Source organism: Myzus persicae, unplaced genomic scaffold, assembly GCF_001856785.1.
Source record: "Myzus persicae strain clone G006 unplaced genomic scaffold, MPER_G0061.0, whole genome shotgun sequence".
Lineage (NCBI taxonomy): Eukaryota > Metazoa > Arthropoda > Insecta > Hemiptera > Aphididae > Myzus > Myzus persicae.
In genome coordinates this window covers 237,433-253,768 of record NW_019103911.1, presented here as the reverse complement: position 1 = coordinate 253,768, position 16,336 = coordinate 237,433, and the positions used below count along the sequence as shown (strand labels likewise).

At 28.5% G+C, this 16,336-nt stretch overlaps 1 long non-coding RNA gene across 1 annotated transcript in view; it reads left to right on the top strand.

Moving 5' to 3' along the window:
- The first annotated feature begins 487 nt into the window (after positions 1 to 487).
- The window catches only part of LOC111036232, a 33,693-nt gene continuing 17,844 nt past the window's right edge, over positions 488 to 16,336 (top strand). The window contains exon 1 of the long non-coding RNA XR_002604744.1: positions 488 to 661. This is a non-coding gene — a long non-coding RNA (uncharacterized LOC111036232). The remainder of the gene's footprint in view (positions 662 to 16,336) is intronic.

Here is a 16,336-nt window from a genome sequence, read left to right as displayed (position 1 = left end):
TAATTCAAAATAGCGTCTTTAAGTAAATCTACTTCACAATTCAAAAAATCAGAATTTGAATAAATTCATTATTAAAGAATAAAAGGGGGTGAGCATGCTTGGTGAATCATCCTGTATATATATATAGATTATATAAAATAATGAAGTAGCCGCGTGCGACTGCTGTTTTTTAATCTGTAGTTTGAATAATAATAATAAAAACGAACCACGAAATTTGGTATAAGCCTTTGGACAAATCGTCTCCGTAACCAATGTATTTTTAAAAAATATGTTTCTTAACAGCGTGTACCTACATCGTGCACGGAAATCGGTGCAGGTCGCGGTCGTCGAACGGCGGGTGTCTCCGGCCGCGGTGTCTGGTATAATTCCGGTATGGTGACAACGAAATAATAATAATATGACGATGGACGACGTCGTGGGAGGCAGCACTGGTGCGCGGTCCAAAGTCTCGCCGCCGCCGCCGCCGCCGCCGCCGCTTCGGGTAGTTTTCGCTCACGCTTCGTGCACTCACGTTCGGTCGTTCGGTCTCCGGTGCATCGGCTTCCGGCGATATCGCGTGCTATAAACTGACGTCGTTCGTCCGTGTCACGCGGTCTTCCCGACAACGGAGACGGGACAATTTAAGTGCGATACTTTGGGACTGCAGTCCGAGAATTTATTGGTAAGTCGATGACTGATCCATGTTTTCGGTTTTTAAATCAAATACAATAATTGATATTGGGTTTTACCTGGACTTGATGTGTGCATGTGGTATTAGGTATCTTTTTTTTTTAAATGGTCGCTAATATAGGTATTATTATTATTATTATTATATAGTTACTGTTTTGACAATTTTTTTTAACTATGTTTGTTGGAAAATTATTCATATACGATGGTATTTATATTTTTTTTATTATATTTAGAAACAAGTCAAAAAATATAGACAAATTGTTGAACTATGTAGGAACTTTAATATTATATTATAATTATATATCTATCTATATTTTTAACTCGGTCAATTTTAGCAGTTGTTGTAATTTAAACTTTAATTTCAAAGACAATTTTCAGTCATAGATTTAAATAAAATATAATTAAATTAAAATTGAAAAAAACTTTAGTATGTTCGACGCTTGTTAAAATATTCTAATTTTTTAGTAAATATTTCTAAATTAGTTAATGTTGCTATGAAATGGTATTTTATAATATTGTACACTAGGATTTTTATTTAAAGTAATTAACTCAAAAATCTCGACTAACAATAAACAACATTATTATTTCGCTTCATTGGAGTAAATTTTCTGATAAGGATATAAATTTAAATGTAAGATAACTTATTATAATTGGTCCACAGTGAGCGAAGGAAGTGTCCAATACCATGTATCCATGTTCTATATATAGTACATAATATCCTGTCGGTATTTGAATAAAAAAAATGTTTTATGCCGGAATAAATTCACATTTGAAATAATGACTTATTGACTTATAGGTAAAAATACATATTTATTTAACTTAGTTTTTGCATTAAATGGATTAATGATGTCGTATATAGATCAATTTAAGATTTAAAAAATACGCATTTTTTATCTGAACATTTGTATCATTTTAGATGATTTTCAATATCATACTTTATTTTATGTACTGTCGCCTAATAAGGGCTCGCGCTTGGCAAACGTAAATGTACTCGACATTTGTGCAACCACCTATACCACTTATATTAAAGATTAAAACTATACCGACGCTAATACTACATTATTTTTGTTATCCGTATTGAGATAAAAAAAATCTGTTCCAACTGAATTTGCAACGATTTGGATATTATGAGACATCTGTGATGTAGATATAGGTAAGCGAGGCAATTAACCCACACAAACATAAATATTTGTTTTGAATGTTATTCTGTATTAAGTGTTTTATTTGCGCGGGGTGTCAAGTGCGTATGTGTGTGGTGGTCTCGGTCTGAAGTGTTTCGGAAACTGTTAAATAGTTTTTGTTTTTTTTTCTGTTCCACTGGGAAAACACATGGCTACCCTCTCGACGCAGCGCTCGAGTCTAGCCGGTTGATGATTATAGATCTAATGATACAAACCCTTTTCGCTTGTGTTGAACGAATTTCAGAAGTTTACGGAAGAATCACAGACGACAAGTTATACATTTCATAAAATGTTTCCGTGTCATATATCTCGTTAATGCATGACTTCGGACGGATTGCGTACAGGCACAATCTATATTCTATATCTATTTTTTTTCATTTTCGAGTAAAACAAATGTACGTATTTCATTTTGATCTTTATTATTATTTTATTTCACATGGTCCCCCATAACAGTTCGGTTGGACGACTCATCGACGTATGAAAATATATGACGCATATTGTGTAATTAGTATATTACTATGATGTATGTGGCTTTGGATTATAGATGTAATTAGAGGATTCGGTGATGTGCAATCGTAAAGAATTATGTTTCTAAATGTCCGCAATATTACGGTACAGAAATCAACATAATAAATGTTTCGTAAAATACATCTGAAACGAGTTACATGTTTTTTCCTTTTCATATATAAATACATTATACACGGCTCGCGAGGTGGGGTTCACCATTTACCGGTTAAAAGCAAATTTCGTTTGTTAGTTCTTTGTTGTTGTTGTTTTTTTGTAAATCTAGCTGGTATTTATTTTGCTTTTCTCTCCCCCGCTCTTGCTTAAGGCTTTTAGAGTTTGTCTATAGCGGATTTACTCTAAACAAATTATGCGTACGCACATCCAGGTTTTTCTCTTGTTATTTGGATATCATTTTTATTAAGGTGGCAGTATTTCAAAAAGATGCCTCACTAAAATTAAAGAACGGATATTTTTTCACTTGTACAACAGTACCTAACTCAACTCTATACGCGGATTAAAAAATTAAAGAAAACATTTTTCTGTTACAAACTTTTATCTAAGTGTGTAATACATAGAATCTCGAGTTATCTGATGTTCCAACCATAAAAATGAAATATTAACTATTATAAAACATTGCTATTTAGAATAAATTAAAGTTACGGATAAAATAATGCAAATATATTCAATGGTTTTTATACTATTTTGTCGTATCCATATGAGCAAAGAAGATGATGAGACAGCATTTACAATTTCTTACTAATAATATTTCAGGTTTTTTTTTAATAAAAATATAGTGATAATGCGTAGGAATGTTTATCAATATTAGTAAGCAATTTCACTCTAAATAAATAGTAGACAATAATACTGCAATGAATCATAATAAAAGTATAATATACTTTCATTGTATTAGATTCATATTATTTCTTGACGATTTTTTTTTAATTACGTCTCTATAAAAACTGTAAAACATTGGATTTTGAACTCGTAGTGTCTATCTAATTTATAAGTTATATTGACATTCTTAATTATTTTATATTTAGAACTAAATTCTAGTAGGTTTAGTCATAGAGGTAGGTACTATAGGTGTCTGAAAAATTTTTAATACTTAAAATGTATTTGGTTTAGTGGAATTACTATAGCGGGTTTATAGAAACTTACAATTCAAAGCTTAAATTACAATGTATAATAATACCATGAATTTGATTATAAAAGGTTGATACTTAATTTAAAAGTTTAAGTATTCAAATACTTCATATCCAAGTGGATTTTGGAAAATGTTAAAATAAATTATTATTTACCATAGGCAATATCAAACTTAGTTATTATTTATATATTATATAACTATATGCCATAGTTTATAAACCTCAAAATCTCTGTAACAAAAAATACGCCTGATCGTATAATTATATTTTAATAATAGTAGAGGTTGAACTTGATTAGTTGTGTATAGTATCTAGTAAAAAGTTTTAGTAAATTGTATAATTTTACAAGTTAATACTTAGCTTATTTTTATTTGTTCTGTGTGAAAATCAAGAGTTCAATTAGACATTTTTTGATGACCTAAAAATTTAACTACCTTCAAGATAGAAGACGTATGAGGTATTTTGCCTAGTCCAGATTTACATAAAAACATAAAAATAAGCCATTTTTAAAAATAAATATAGATTTTAATATGCCAGTGGTTGATTACTTTACCGGCGATGAATATACATAATGCACCCATTTGCAAAATAATCAATTAGTAAAATTATTAGCGTATGAAATTGTGCAAAGCTTTATAATATCCAACATTGGTAATAATAATTAAAGAAAAAAACTATGTATTATATTTATAAGAATTTCAATAATAATGGAGTACTTCTTTGAAAAATTAAGTTACCATATATTACATATAAGCTGTATTGATACTTAAATCTGGCCTCCACATGAGTTTTTCTCAGTGAGGCCCAGTAATCGTTCGATACAAATTTAAATAAAAAAAAATATATAAATAAATAATGTCAAATAATTATTAAATCTACTCAAAAAAAGTTTACTTACAACTCAGGATTTTTTTGAAATATCAAGCATTCTGACGAGTAAAATATGAAATTACAAGAAAATCTATTTTTGCAGTGTTTTTACACACTTCTAAATATTTTTTTTTCATACCCCTACATGATTTTTCTTATCGAATTGTTCCTTTACCGTTGACTAATGCAACTTTTTACACATTATATTATTTTTCTTATTGGGGGGAACTCAAGGTAACATAGGCCATTGGGTGTGGCGTGGTAAGATGGGGAGTTTTTTGTATAGGTTTTGTAGGGTTCTTATGTTGGTAGGATCGTAACACGTGTTTGTGTATGTGTGGCAAGAATGTGTTACTAAAAACCCAAGTGGTCACCCATCCGAGAGCTAGCAACGTTGGTCGGTGAGTACACTCGGCGCGTTTTCGCAGATAAGCTTACGACCACGCCTCACCAAGCCACGCATTATATTATTATTAAAATTTTAAAATAGGCATAGGGTTTCTACATTTGTGTCTTTTCTTGATTTCTGTTCTCATGTTGATTTAATTATGTATTATGCTGTAATATGAATCTACAGTACGCGTTCTTAGTTTTATCCAATGACACTTTGGGAACCCTTATGAGCAAAATTATATTACGGCTTAGTATAACGAGTTGGTTCGTTCTATATATTAGAAAATGGGATGATGATTTTTGGTTTTCCTACCTGCATTTCCTCTTGGTTAATCGTAAATATCATACTTACCCTCCTCATGAACACGTACCTGTTATACAAATCGTATGCTAGTTTTTTTGGAAGAAAGATGTAAGAGTTTTAGCTCGCACTTTAGTATGTAACTGTTAAGATACCATATATATGTCAAATGTCTTTTAAAACGAATGGTACCAAATAGAACAGGTCACTTGACTCTTTTTATTTGCACCTGGGGCAAATAAACTTTTCAAAAACTATTTGTACCTTTAACATTATAATGATTTGAGACACTAATGTTTTTCATTATTATTGCGTTGACAATATTTACCATTGTTAAATTGCAAATATTAAAATAAATAAAATACATCAAAGCTTATTTCTCATTAAATAAGTACACTTAAGAATTCAGGTGTATTGCTGGTACCTAATAATTACCAGGGTACCCACTTGTATGCGATGTTTGGGCATTTAAATTGATCAAAAAAAAAAAAATGATTTCATTAATTTTAATCTCAAGTCGTATATTTGTAGACTACTAAAATATTTATATTTAAATAAGTTCTTCAAAACACTACTATCAGCGAATACTGTTGTCTATGTCACAAGATAATACGATTTACTCTTCAAAACTCAAAGGATTAAGATTATCAGCTTAACTTTCTTTTTTTAAAAAAATGTCATCAACAGTTGACTGTTAGTCAATTTTTAATGATTAGAATTATGTTATGATAAATGAATACAATTTCTCGCCAAAAAAAAGAATCAAGTAATCATAATATTATTTTTTTTTATAGATTTTCTATAAATAGTTTAAAAACAAAACATTTTCATTATACTGTAGTCAACTACAAAGACTTTCTACGGAATAATAACCTTAGACTACCTACGTGAAGAAACACTAAAAAATAATTCTAGAAAGCCTTTATGGTGGCTACGTCAGTAATACAATAGACGCTCGTTTGATTGTTTTCTTTAGTTAACTCGGAGATCCGCCTATAGTACTTTATATAATTAGTTAACTAATAAATGTATTTTTATTTTATGACGCTTTCGATTTAATCGACAGGCAAGGTGCATTTAAAGATAATATTTCATCGGATATTTACAATTTCGTTGATTCGGTAAGTGGTGTGTTTTAGTACTTTAGTAGTTAGTTACAGTAAACCTAATACGATCAATACTGAGTAATTGCTTGTTATTACGTTCTTTTGCAATATATGAGTATATTTTGTTTGCAAAAAGGGTTCATCACTTGAGTAATGTCGTAGTGAGGAAAATTACAACTTGAGCTGTGAAAGTATATTATCAAAATAATTATTTACAAATATAATACTATCTTATATTTTGAAGTATCTGTTATTATTACATATAAAAATATGAAAATTCCATTCTACAGAAAACAATATATAATACTAGAATAATAAAGTGATATTTTATTTTGAAGAGCTTTGTACTCTATATTTTCTAAATTTGTACTTTCTTGTATACACTTTTCTCGTCTGCAAACATAATTGGTTTATTATGTCTATTGCTTACGTAAATATCTAAAACTATTACAAAATACATTATTTTTGAGAAAGATGTTGTAATGGATCATAATATTATTACAATATATTTCCAGGTATGGAATATAAGTTCCCAGTTAATAATATGGATTATAAATCCACTGGGGAGTATTTCTGATAAATAATTATACTAAAGGTTAAAATCAAAATTTAACTTAACATTTACATAATATAACTATAGGTAGTTCATTTATATTTGCGCATGATAATTATTAATTAGTTTTATTTTATCGGTAACACTAATACAATTTAGTCTGAATAATTAAAACAAAATTATGTTTACTGTTTTAATATTAAGTTTTGATTCATTGAATTTATTTGTTACATAATAGTCAAAACATAGATTGTTAGGTTGGAAATCTGAAACGTATTATGGGCTTAAATATCATTTTTAATATTTGGATAAATAAAGACAAAGGACGAAGGTGCGGCAATAAGTGAAATCCTTTAATGCTGGTAGCAGATTTTGATAGCCGACTATTAGTTTTATTTTTCTTGCTGCAGTCATCAGTCTGTCTGAAACGGATTAAAACAGTTCTTACTTGACGTTCTGTCTTATCCGTTGCTAACTGAAATCCTTTTTATCTGACTACACTCAGGAAGTACAAAAACTAATAACAATAATTCTTGTTCATTCATTTTCTCAGAAATCGAAAGTAATATTAATACTATCTAACTCAAATGTATTATTACTTTTGGCCAAAGTTTAACTTTGTTTTGTTAATTAAAATTTAATTGCACAGTTATTTTAATCGTACGAAAATATTGTTTCTACTTGATGATGTTGCTTTTAATATAATATTATTTACTAAAAGTGTACTCAACTTATTATTTTGCTTTATTGCAAAATTTTTTTTATGTTTTATTATGATTGAAACTAAATTCATTGGTACGTGCGTCCATAGATAAAATAAACATAATATTATACTCGTACTTGTAAGAACTTCCTTATTAGTGAGATTATATGTTATTCAAATGAATTACACATAGCTCTAACAAACGTTAAAAAATATTATAAATTACAATACAAAGGTTAAAATATGTTTATTTAAATTGTTCTTTATATGCCAATATTGAATACCTTGACCAGTGTACAGAGTACCAAAACAATATTTTTCTTGGTTATTTTTAAGCAGGCAGCATCAGGTTAAGCACAATTACACATATTTAAGTTTTTGCGATCCGCGACCCTTAGAAGGCTATATTTTTCACCATATTTTATTAATTTTACATGAATTTCTACATTTATTTATTTAATTTGGCCATCAATTACATTTGAAAAAATCAGCACCTTAACCTACTTATATACTGTACGTAAAATTGTACATACACAGTAAATTATTATAAAAATTACATTTTTAGCATTTTTAGTTAATAATAATGTATAGTTATCAGGTACGCCTATTGTTTTACTTTGTTTTAATGAATATTCGATTTATACATGAACGAAAAAAAAAACGTATACTATGAATAATTGCATCAATTATTATAATTTATTTTTATAGAATATAGTCAGCAACTTTACTGTAATTCTTAAACAAAAACCATTTCTTATTAAATAAATGACCATTGTTGTGATTCAAAGCAATTGAATAAAAAATATATACGAACACTTTGGAAGAAACACTTAGTTGATACTTTGAAAAGTATAATGTAAAAGGAGAAATTATAGAAATGAGTCCTGCGATTTCGACTTGTAGTCATAAGCAATAAGCATACACTAGTAAGTGATATTATCTCAAATGCGCTTGCAGTTAGCAGGCCCCATCTGCCCCAGATTATATGTATTATATTATAATATAAACGTGCGCAGTTATGTTTATATTTCATTTTGTACGCGAATTTATATGGTAGTTAAAATGTTAGATAATACATATATTTTTTAATGGTTTAAAATGATATTACGCGATACACATATTTGGCATCGCGACGATCAGGTTATTGGCCAAATATATTTTCAAGCATCAATATAATTTGTTATAAACTGCATTAAATAGAAATATATTGAATGAGTTTATTTTGGTGGTAAAAAGCCTAAATGGGTTGTGAAGCGCAAACAAAATCATAATTAGTGTCAAGTTGCAATGGTTAGTACAATGAATTATAATGCAAACTGATTGAACTTTTGTCCTCTGAATTTGCTTTATATTTTTCAAATTAAAAATGAAATAAAAGAGGATTAGCTTAGCGAGCATTGGTTTGTACAATGAATTTGTACCCAATCAAAGTTTATTCGTAAAATGAAAAAAAATATATATTTTAACACCCTCTATCAAAAATAAAAATTATTTTCTACTTCTCTTTCCATTGAATAATATTTAGTATAATGTCCATAGTGGATGTGCAGGGGAGTAAAAGCATTTATGTTTGTCCATTAGACCATGTCGTATTTTTATTTTTCCAATTAAAACAATACTAATTAGCTTTAGTTTCCTTTTGGGTCACCAAATGAAGCCCTACTGCCATCCAATGATTTTGCGGTGTTTACAACTCATTCTCTGGGGGTATACAATATACACTGTTTTAACCTGTTTATTATTTCTGAAAATTTCAACAAACCGTTTTAAATCCACTGCGATCATAAGTGAAGTTTTCTGTATAGGATAGTTGTAACAATAATAACCAATTTTAACAGCGCTTTGAGAGGAACTAGTAAACCACGGGTCCTTTAAAAATAACTATTTTTTTCTATAGTTTCTGTGAAAGATTGATCTAGATAATTTAATGAAAAATATTAAATTCATTGGAAATGCAATATTTTCTTCACTTTATCCACTATAAGAAGGGCCTAATTTCAGGTTAATTGTGGATAGTACACCAATAATTAATAATATATTATTCTATAGGTACAATATAGGTGTATTCAATAATTTATTATTATTATTATTAATATTTTTTATTTATTAATTATTCGGAGGCTATTTTTTTGGGTGCTATTAGCTATTTGAAAGAGTTACTGTAGGGTTGGTACGGTTGTTGGAGACTCCCTATGTGTGGCAAGGTTTTTGCCACTATGAACCCGGGTTAGGTCAGTGGTCACAAACCCGGGAACTAGTGACAGTGGATCTCGATCACGTTAATTGATTGATTGCAGAAACCGCGACACGCAAAGCCACTAATTTATTATTATATCGATTACCGATTGGTATTACTAACTAATAAGTAGGTACCTAATATAGTTTTTTTTACATAATATCTCTTAATCATATAAATACATAAATATTGTATGAAAATATGATATACGGATACATAGGTATATCACAGTGCGTAAATCTGGGATAACTGGTAGGTATTCTAAGAAGGTAATTGTTTAGGATAATCTAGTAGGGTAGTCGGGTTCAAATTTTGGCAGAAAGAAAAACATTTTGCAAACATTTATTAATATTCTTTATTTAAGCACATTTTATAAAAATGTATGGATACACTTCAAGAATATTATTTTTCAATATTATATTTTATGACAATTTCAAGTTTCATGAGCATATTATTACAACGACAAAATTAATACATATATTTTAATTTTCTTTAAGTAGATAAAGTGTAAATATTTTATTTTTTATTTTTTATTGCAATATAAAATTGATTCTTTATAATTTTACAATTTTTCATATTTTTTTATTTGTTTAAATTAGTGCATTTACACAATGTGACGTCCCGTAACACTACATTAAACCCAAAACACTACGTTTAGATTAACAAGAACAGTTCTTGCACCGTATGAATTGTTATAGTTTTGGTTTGGTCCGTGTTTGTTTGGGTGCTTACTATTTATCAATACTAATAATAATTTAATTATATTTTAGAAACAAATGTCCCCATATTTCCATGTATTGATTAATAATTCAAACAAAATTTATTTCAAAATATTGAATATAAGGAAACTTGCAGTCTATAGCCAGTTTCGATTTATTTTGACCTTAGTCTGAATTTTGAAGACTTCGATGTCTTAAAGTTTAAGGAGATTAAAGTTGTGTGGTGACAGAGTCATTTATTTAATTATACAATATGATAGGAATTTTCCAGCTTATAATTAGTACATTTAAAACAAAAGTAAAAACCATATTTAAAACACAAATGACAGGAACTTAAATAACATCAATAACCGAAACAAATATTCAATAATATTTCGTAGTGGCTTAATAACTTAGATGTAACTTATTTGAATATAGATAGTTTAAAAGTAAGATTGTTTTAGATAACGACCTTAGTGTATTAACAGTAATGTTTTATAAAAAAATCCCACATTACCTGCTTTTATTTTAATTACGTCTGAATCTTTAATTCTTCCTTTTATTTGGAATATCAAATGAATGAGTTCATCGATTTCAGTTAAAAATATCTTAATATAGTTAACAATATATTTTTATTATACGTTTGAAAATAATGTAATTTGCGTGTTACGTGTTTTTTGTAATAGGTATTTAAATTGGATTTTTTTTTAAAACGTTGATATTATTCATAGATACCACGTCATAAATTTATAAACGTATTCTAGAATATTGTTCATGTTATATTTTAATTTTTAAATCCAATTTTAAATTAATTCAATATTCAAATCATAGTTATAGGTTTTAGAGATAATTTATCTGAAAACTGAATTATATATAGGTTGGAGCTTCATATTCAATATTAGTGGTGCAGGGATAACATATTATGACATATATATTATTTTTAAGTGTCAGGAGACGAAGAGTGTTAAAAAAATTGCCGAGATTGATCGAATACGTTGCAATATTTATCCGTAGGGCTTAAAAGATACGAATATATTTTATTATAGTTTTTCTAATACACGTGAAATTGACTTGTGGCCAAATAAAATCATGTAATTTATCGAATGACAGAATTTCAAACTCTTTCTCGAGTGGTGATTATTTATCATATATTTCCTAACTATAAATTGCATCTTTCAATATTTATTTAAAATTTGATTTTCGGTTAATTGTTAATATTTAAACAAGGAATTATTAGTTTAAGATTATTATATGTTTGAGCAACGTTTGATCAGGGAACTATAAATAGAGTACCAGACACTAGTGATATTTTGTGGAACATTTATATTTTATTTACATTTTTCAGTTTATACTTATATGAAAATGTAACTATGACAAATTTGTCATAGCATATTTCCGAGCATAAGAGTAACCTTTCGCTAATGGGTACCTACGATCATGATGTAAGAATTTAAAAATCTTTATTAGATTTAATTTAATAGATTTAAAAATATTTTTTTCTATTAAAATTTGAATATAGGTTGTACCCTGTATACAAACCGTGGTTAGGTTAGGTTAGGGGGGGGGGTGTATTTACTAGAAAAACGAGTAAAATTCTGTGATAAATATGTACGAGGAAGCTTTACTGGTTACTTTACTGGTATGGTTTAAAATCTGACGTCTGACGTCTGGGTAACGTCTAAATACAGACATTTGTACCTATTTAAAAATGAAAAATACGAGGTCTGATGCAAAGTTTGGATTTAGTTTAAATAATAGAACTTTTACTTACGTACTGATCAGGAAATACAAGATGTTTTGAAAACTTTTAGTAATCAATTTGTCGACATCAAAAACTGAAGTGCGAATAAAAAAATAGTTTTACGTTTGTATGACTTATGTTCATTTTTGGTCTCTGCAAAAATATATATTTAAACAAGTAGATGACAATCTGATCATGTTGTACTATTATATTTTTTACATCGTGCAATATCTAAGTAAAAAAATATTTCCACTCTTTTATTCAAGACTTTTTTATATGCCAAATTTATATTTATTTTAGTTTGTTGTGAATCAAAGTCGGGAGCATCGATAATCGATATATGACAGCTATTTTCTGTGTCCAATATGAATTTACGATTTGGTCACGGTTCAGTCACTTTTCGAGTGCCGTCAAAAAAGAATAAAGGATGGGGAAATAAAACTTTTAAAATTAAACCCACATCCAAGAATACAAACGACTGTTTGGACTGACCATTTCCTACGGAGAAAACAATACGGCACTATTGTGTAAGGATTTAATTCAATTTTCTCGTATAGTACATCCGCCCATGTATATTAGCAACGTCTTTCTTTTATCCGTTTTATAGAAGCGATCAATAACAGTTGCGTGTTTAGAGATTTAAGGAGTAAGACTATTGTAAATCGGTGAAGTTTATTCCAGAAAAACCCAATGATATAGACATATAGTGAATGGCAATAGATAAAATAACATCAATGTTAAAAAAACAAAACAGCATATATGTATAATAAAGTCACCGTAGATTTTAATAAACACACCTATCTGATTAATTGTTTTTATAACATAATATAAATACACACAAAGTGTGAACAATACTTGTCCAAACAGAATTTTTATTAATGATTATTAGTGTGCTTGTATAATACCATTCGTATATTAATTGTATAGAGTTTATACATCAATGAAAATCTTTGCCAGGGATAGGATTTCCATTATGAGCTATAAGTTGCACATATTTATTATTAAGTTGGTAAGCAGACACTGGCGGGAAGCTATGATTTATTTAGGGAGGTGTTTTAATTTTATATTTAAATATATCTAACACGTGGGGGGCTTTACACACCCTCCATTATAGCCATCAATCTTCACATTTATAATATTAAATAGAAGTTATAGAACAATAAGACAACATATTTTACAGAAATCTTAAAAGTATCTATATACAATTTTTTTGCATAAATACGGCCAAGGTGGAGGCCCCTCCTTCCAACAATCAAAACACCCTTGTGATCAAAAAATTTCTGTTAAAAGCCAAAATTAAGAACATAAAAAAAAGAGTTTAGGATAGCAATTAGAAAACAAAAAAAAAACCAATGAATTTAGATTAAAAAAATATAATAACTTTAAGTTCAACTTATTTTAGTGGAATTATTTGCATTCATGTATTGAAATATTAAAAAATATGTTGTAATGATTGTTTTGCAAATGTTGTGTGAAAGAGCAGAGTGTATTTTATGAATTTTTTTTGCATTTTAGGGTTTGTAAAAACGGTCTTCATTTACTAACTACGTACTATAAAAAGTTTGTTTTATGTATACTATGTCAGTGTTAATAACTTTGCAAGTGTCACAACGCGGACACTATAATTTGATAATATATTTTTGAAGGACAATGCAAAAACTATTAATTCCTATGTTTCTTAATTTAATTTGCACACTTTAAAATTAAGTTAGGTTTATATTGGACGTTAGTCGGAAACAAATAATATTCGATAACTATACAATATTAACCTAATCGCAATGAAAATACAATTTCATATGTAAACTACTTGAGATGTGTTTTATTATTTTGTAAGGTCAATATTGATTATACATTTTATAGTTCATTTGTTTTGTTGTAAAATATTAATTTTATTTTTAGGTACCTTCATTATATGAAGGGTCACTGTATAATAAGATTAAGTGAATAGAAGCTTACAACGATAATTATGTGATTTATGCGCATGCTGAGGATATGTTTGTTACATTTTTAATGTAATAAAAATAAATCTGAGTGAAAAACTAACAAATTTTCAATCATTGACAATATTGTGAGATTGGGGATATTCGTTGCAGAGTAATAGGAAGTGGTTAATTTTATAAAGCTCTATAACTCTAGGACTGAACAAATTAAGTATTGTAGTATAGTAGTAGTCTATCTTTCATTTGGTTGCTCAAAATAAAGCTGGTCTATAATGTTTTGCACAGATGTCGAAGGAACGAAGCATTCAAAACAGTACCGAGAAAGTTACCTCCATTGTTATTATTATTATGATTTTTTTCGATAGTCAAGTTTTAAGGTAGTAAATAAACTTTGTTGAATGGAAATTGGACACAGTCAACATTGGAAGTTTTACGATACCTACATGTAGTGTATAACTTTTAGTATTATACTTTAATCTATATTACGATTTACGTTTTATGGATTTTCTGTGTAAATAATTTAATATATCAATCTTATTCTCTAGTACAAAAAAATGTGTTAAATATTTCAAATAACATTTTCATGACATATGGCGTTATTTGTATGCATGAAATATTTAGATCAATGCAGTTTCACTCTACCATAACAATATGTTAACTTTAAATATTGTCAAGGGACGTAAAAGCAATATTTTAGCTTTAGTACCCTTTTTAATGTCAATATAATAGTAGGTTGTATGAAAGCTTGTTGGTTTTCAAGCCAATAGCTGCCTGAGCTCAGCAATTTAATTACCACTTTAAAGCACCAACATAATTAATTCATGAAAAGTGAGTTCAACGTGTAATCACTAGTCCACTTGTTTGAATTTTATTCATTAGTTGAAAACGTTTAATAAATTCAATCGTTCTAAAACCGAATGATTCATTAAACTGATCTGAGAGGCTGTATAATCCATTAAAATTTTAGACGAATTGAATTTATTCAAAAATTATAAATGAGTCATCGTGTTCGGTAAAAATAGACGGGCATTATTGAAATGACAGTGTAATTAATATTCTCTAATCACCAAACATAAAAATATAATATTCTATGTTGTACTAATAAGACAACTTGCATTTATTAATTTTGCGCTTTGAATCACGTTATGTGTACTACAACGTCTTGCATCTTGTCTGTCTGATTTTAACAATGTTATTTTGGTGCTAGAAGCCGAAGGTAGACATATTCGAAGGGGTTTAATGACTATGGTCGAGCTATAACTGAGTTTATAAATAATGCAATGACATCGACGTATTCGCCACGAGCGCCCACATGTTAGAATGTTTCTTGTTCGAACGTGGTCGTAAAAAGAAGGGACATTGAAAACTAGTTGTGGAACTTAAACTGTATGTACAAATATAAATGTGGATGGAAAAAGATCAATGTTAAGCGAACGCCGCATTTACATTTAGTGTCTCTTTATCTGTCATAATAATATGACTGAAGCCCGAAACATACCTAATGATCATCATATTTTGTTGTACGCTCAATAGTGCATGGACAAAAATCATTAGCAAACGGTTTTTAGAACTAAAAAATCAAATTTACACAAATTAAACGTTGTCAAGGTTATATCGTAGCTTTTTTAAAAATATTTTTTATATCCTTAAATTGGTACCAAAGTAACTTATAGGCTAGTGGTCTTAACGGCCTGTGAACTCTGGAATGACTATTTTTTACCTTACTCCCTACATCATTAAACTTATTATGATTTACGACGCAACTGAAGTTAATTTCACAATTTCGGTTTTGTTATTTTGAAATTATTACTCCTAACAACTTTTTGACAAAATTAAATTTGTTTTTTTCCAGTAATATTATTATATTTTGTACAGACAATGTCATTTTCAATATATTATTTAGATTAATGTCTATAGATAATCCTATTGTCTATTTTATAGCTTATACCGTATTACTAACGATTAAATAAATAAAAACAATTTAAAAATAGTAATATATTTATATGATAATATGCTGACGCCTATGTCAGGCGAGAACCAATTTCGTATTCAGTGCTTTTATCATTAAATTCAAGTTTACCATATCCGTCTCAGTGACCTTCTCATTGACGACGTACACTCGACTCCTACAATACAGCAGAGCTATTACCTACTATTGCCCTGTCTTGTTTGTGTTATTTTAAAAGATTTGTTAAATGTTTTAGTAAGCTTTTAAATTAGAAGTTTTACAGTTTAGAATAAACTGATTGTCTTTAGTACTATATAAAGTAATACAATAAAATAAAAACAACTGATC